Here is a 4,883-nt window from a genome sequence, read left to right on the forward strand (position 1 = left end):
TTTTTTTTTTTTTTTTTTTTTTTTTTGTACCAGGGATTGAACTCCGGTCCTTGTGCTTGCAAGGCAGGCCACCAAACCGCTGAGCTAAATCCCCAGCATTGTTTTTCTAATATGATATCCAGAGTTTCTGTTATTGTCAGGAGGGTTAGCCTGATTCACGACACCCACCATGTGCTGTAACTGGAAACTGTCTTAGATCCACAGCTACACATCATACTACCTTTGTGCCTCTGCCTGCAGCCCTTCCTCCTACTTCTTTGCTGCTTTCTACTTGTCTATGAGCCAGGCAGCCACACAATCACACCTGTGGGAATCCTGTAAAAGCTAGGATAAATATCTTCATCAGACTGATGAACAAGATGTGTGAATTTCTGTTGATAGAGAACTTTTGTAAATAATCTAAAAACCTATAAAACATTAGGAAAATTAAAATGACTTCTGCTGTCTCTAACAGTAATCTGCTTTGTTTAGTTCAAAATTAACAGACACTGGAGGCATTGACCATGAAATAGGACACCTGTCCTCATTCCTGACCTTGAACACTCCCTTTCTGTGCACTAGAATAGATAGCTAGATGAATCTTGAGGTAAACTCCCTAACTACAAGGAATTGTTGCATCTGGGTTAAAGTTAACTGTCTTGTTACTGTAATTTGTACATGGGTAATGTGAACTGAGGAAATGAAATATAACCACATGAATGAGATCATAGCTGTAAAACCCATAAAAGAAGAAGCTGCAACCCAGTACAAGGTTGATCTTTAGCACTGCTCTTAGTGTGATCAACCTTTTGTTGACAAAATACACTTTTTATTATTTTACTTCCAGTCTGCTTCTCTGTATGTGTCATTTACCAATTCCTTCTGTAACACTGTCCAAAAGCCTCTTTAGCTTATTACCTGGAAGACAGTGTGATGTAATAAAATGGAAATATCCAGAGTCTAACTTGACTTTGGTTCAAATCCTGCCTCTGCCATTCCATAGGATCATGACTTTGGAAAATGCACCTTGCCTCTCTAGACTCAGTTTCCTCACCTGTGAAGCAGGCTTGATAGGACTGTCTAGATAACTGTAGGCATTGAAGGACATAATAAATGGATGGTGCTTTCCAATTCCTGACACAGAGTAGTCACTCAGTGTAAATGATCTTCTGTCCCCTTCCCCCTTCCCTCCTGTTCTGGAAGCTGTCATCAGCAGATAATTGATCCCACATCATTAAATTGGGATGCTTCAAGATATTAATAGAGACAAGGGTAATCAAAATATGTGGTGAATATTTAAATAAAAACTTTTATTACAGTGAAGGACACATTGTCATTAACCTCCTTGAAAATATATCCCCTTGGTTCAAACAGACTTACCTCATCATTCTTGCCACTTTCTGAGATCTGAAAGTTATCTTTTGTGAGTGTCTTTACTGGGTGTGGAAAAAAAACACACATGATGAATGCTACCACCAAGTGACATCCAATGGGAGGCAGGCTCATAAAGAACCAGTGTCCTCAGCCATCTTATTCAGCACATTGAGCATGATACAACTTCTGGCTCTTCCCCAAAGTCAAAATGAACATGAAAGGTAAACATTTTTAATCTGTTTTGGACACTGAGACAGCCCTGACAGTGTGACTAAAGACACTCAGGAAAGAAGACTTCCAGAACTGCTCTAGAAAGTGGCAAGAAAGATGGGATCAATTTGTCTGAAGGGAGGAGGAGTATGTTTTGACAGGGATTCATGTCAGGGTGTCTTTTGCTGTAATAAAATTTTAAAAATGAAAACATTCGCTGCATTTAAGCCAACTTGCTTTGTAATTTTTCTTTAATTTGTGTGTATTCTAATAGAGTAGGAAAGCATGGAGATTCAATTCAGTGTTGCAAACCTGTATCCAGTACTTGTGCACACCTAGGGTGAAGCCAGAGATGACAACAAAGAATGAAGCTGAGGTGTTTTGAGGTCTAGCATGCTCTCAGTGAGTCTGTGTAGCGGGTGAGGATACGTGGTCTGATGTCCAGATCTCCAGCTCCTGAGCAGGCATGTGGATGACTTACCTGCCTTGGGTGAAATGTGGCCTGCAGCCACTCTAGCCACCCAGCTGTGCTGTTCCCCTCTGCAAATGGAGAGCACCAGCCCTCCCCATTCTGCCTTGCATTTGTCTTCTCTCTCTCTCCTTCCCTCCCCAGAAAACTTCCTGTGAGGCCAAGTGGCACTGAGGAGTCACTTGCTTTAAGGGCTGTTTTAAGTATTGTCTCAGACTGCTCAAAGCATATAATGCTTCTAAAGTGGCAGGATTAGAGGATTAAATTCTGCACCTTTTAGAATCAAGGTTTGGAAACTCTCTAGAGAGGAAGGCTTCCTAGCTGCGGGGAGGAGCATTAAGTTGCTCTCCTGTCTGGTAGGTGTCTCAGGGGCTGGCCCAGGGCCCATGCACTGTGTGGCCCTTCACTTCTCCATTGCTCAGTCATTCATTTCTGTACATGTTCGTTCAGTTGCCGGTTCACTCATCAAAGGGATATTTCTTGGCCCAGACACTGAACCACCTACAAGGCTTGCTAAGGCCAATGTGATGGCACCACTTTGCTGGCTTAGTGTTGGCACCCCATTCTTCTGGCATCTGCACCCTAATTTTGTTTAGGGGACAGTCCCACCCAGTGAATACAATTGGATTCTACATGGGTCTACCTTTCTGAGGCCCAGTGTGGCCAGTCAAGACTTTTCCCCCTGGATTTTGAACACTGAGCAGTGACACAAAAATGACAGAGGGTTGTTGCTTATTCGTGGCCCAGGACTGAAGATACACTGTACGATCCTGCCACTAGATCCCCAGGGCTCCTGCACTCCATCCTGAATCTAGACTTTGCTTTTTAATCCTAATTCTTTGAGCTCTCCAAATGTAATCAATTCTGTTTTGCTTAAGAAAAGTGGTGTTTGTTTCTGTTGCTGGCAACCCCAGGACCTTAGTATGTTCTCTTACCTCCAAGAGCTCACAGTCTAGTGGCAGAGACAGTAAACGAATTGTTTGGGGTCAGGAATTCTGGTAGTGATCCTAGGGGAGCTCTGAGAGCTCTGAGAGCTCTGATAGCCCTAAAGAGGGGCTTGGATTATTTCTTATCTTTAGTTCTTGTTAACAGGAGCCCTGAAAGTCACCCAAGTATTCTAGCTCTCCATCATTGTCTAACATGACAACTAGACTGCAGCTTCAGTTACTATTGGCATTACTGTCCCCTGCAGTCTTGTGACTGCCCAAGAGACTCCAGTGGACACCGCGAAGCTTCTTATGACCCAGCCCCAGAAATCCCAGATTACAGGAATGCTTCATTCTATGGGTCAGGAGAGTCACTAAGCCCATGCCAGCGTCAAGGTGAGGAGTGGGGATTGAATTAGATTCTACATCCTTATAGAAGAACATGTGGAACCGGAAGTACTGTTGTGGCCGTCTTTGGCAAAGCCCATCTGTCTTACTGGGTATTCCTTCTAGAACATTCCTTGGGTTACTAGCATGTCCCAAATAGGTGGCAGCGATTTAGTGTTTGATCCTGGTATCTCCCAGATCCCAGACCTGACTAATGACTTTGGCAGTACCAAAGTACTCATCATTAAGTGCTGCCAAAAAGTACCATTTTCATCCTTAAAGCTTATTTACAAGCTCTGGATTTTCATCTCAGTTCCAACTTCTGAGGTGCTGTGTGAACTTGGTACTTTGCTGTAACTTCTTCTCTAAAATGACTGCTGACCTGGGATTGATGTGAAAATCAAATGCAACACAGCAAGTGAAGGAACGCTGTAAACTGTAAAGACCCGGGCACGGGTAACAGATTCTGGAAATGAGGGATCCAGGCGAAGTCTTCAGATGTGCCAGGCTCTTCTACACATTACCCATCCCCCGGGATTTCTGAGAGGTAGGTGGCATTACAAGAAAGGAAACAAGCTCAAGTTACATTTCTTACACAAGTCACTTGTCGGTGGGCCCCTATGCTTAGTGGGGCGAGAAATGGGCCTTTGTTTCTATGGAAACTGAAAATGTTTGGGGATGCTAAGACTCCACAGACCCTGATAGCCCAGGAATGGCGGATGGATGAGTGAATGAATGGGCAAATTAATGAACAGCCTCACATTTTGCTTAGGGTATCTTCCAGACTTTTGAAAACTTCAACTATCCTTCCTGCTATTCTTGCATTTCCTTCAATTTAAAAACGGGAAGTTCAGGTAGGTGGAATTCAGGTTTATTTCAGATTCAGCTGCCTTGGAGAATTAGCAGGCTTAGCCTCTGTTTCTATAGCACCTGACCACACTTCTCTTACTTTCGCAGAGCAGGGGGTGGGGAGGTGGGGGGTGGACCCAGGGCTAGGCGGCCACACTTCCTCTAGGGTGCCCACCCTGTTCCCGGCTGAATGGCTGAATGCTCCTCCCTCCCCTTCCTTCCTCCGTTGTGCAGACTGCGATGGCGCATTTTCACTGCAAACGCAGCGTGGCCACATTTCCTAGGTGCCCCCCGCCGCAGCCCCGAAGCCCACCTCACTTCTTACTACCCAGGATCCCTAGCTCCTTGAACCGCGCCCAGCCCAGGGGACCTTGGCCGGTAAGGGTTTGCTCCATGAATAAACAAACGCACAAATGTTCCCAGTGAATTACTTTGGAAAACGCTCAAGTACCGTTCCGGTTCTGTGAAAAGCAAGCATTTGGTTTCAACTGGGGGTTCCTTCTGCCTTGGCTTCCGGGGTCAACCGCGGCCAGGGTTCTGCTGAGGAACAGGAGGTTTTGCCCGGGGCGGCGGGGGTGGTGCTCTAACAGAGAAGTGCCCAAAGTCTTTCTTTTTGAAAGTTTCCAGGACCGTGGAGGTTGCAGCCCAGCCAGCCAGCGGGCCGCGCGCGCAGGTCCGTCCCAAGCGCG

The 4,883-nt window shown here is 45.4% G+C and overlaps 1 long non-coding RNA gene across 6 annotated transcripts in view; it reads left to right on the plus strand.

The window, feature by feature from the left end:
* Positions 1-4,883, plus strand: part of LOC104851816 — a 22,964-nt gene that overhangs the window by 13,148 nt on the left and 4,933 nt on the right. For 3 of the 6 annotated variants that reach the window (XR_002024870.2, XR_777306.2, XR_002024874.2), the window contains one exon: positions 3,125-3,353. The exons of 1 other annotated variant lie outside the window; for it this stretch is intronic. This is a non-coding gene — a long non-coding RNA (uncharacterized LOC104851816). Of the gene's footprint in view, positions 1-3,124; positions 3,354-4,428; positions 4,600-4,883 lie in introns of those variants that run through there. 2 more of the 6 variants (XR_002024872.2, XR_002024873.2) reach the window with 2 other exon arrangements.

This window comes from Fukomys damarensis, unplaced genomic scaffold, assembly GCF_012274545.1.
Source record: "Fukomys damarensis isolate Sample0158 unplaced genomic scaffold, DMR_v1.0_HiC HiC_scaffold_21, whole genome shotgun sequence".
NCBI classification, from domain to species: Eukaryota; Metazoa; Chordata; class Mammalia; order Rodentia; family Bathyergidae; genus Fukomys; species Fukomys damarensis.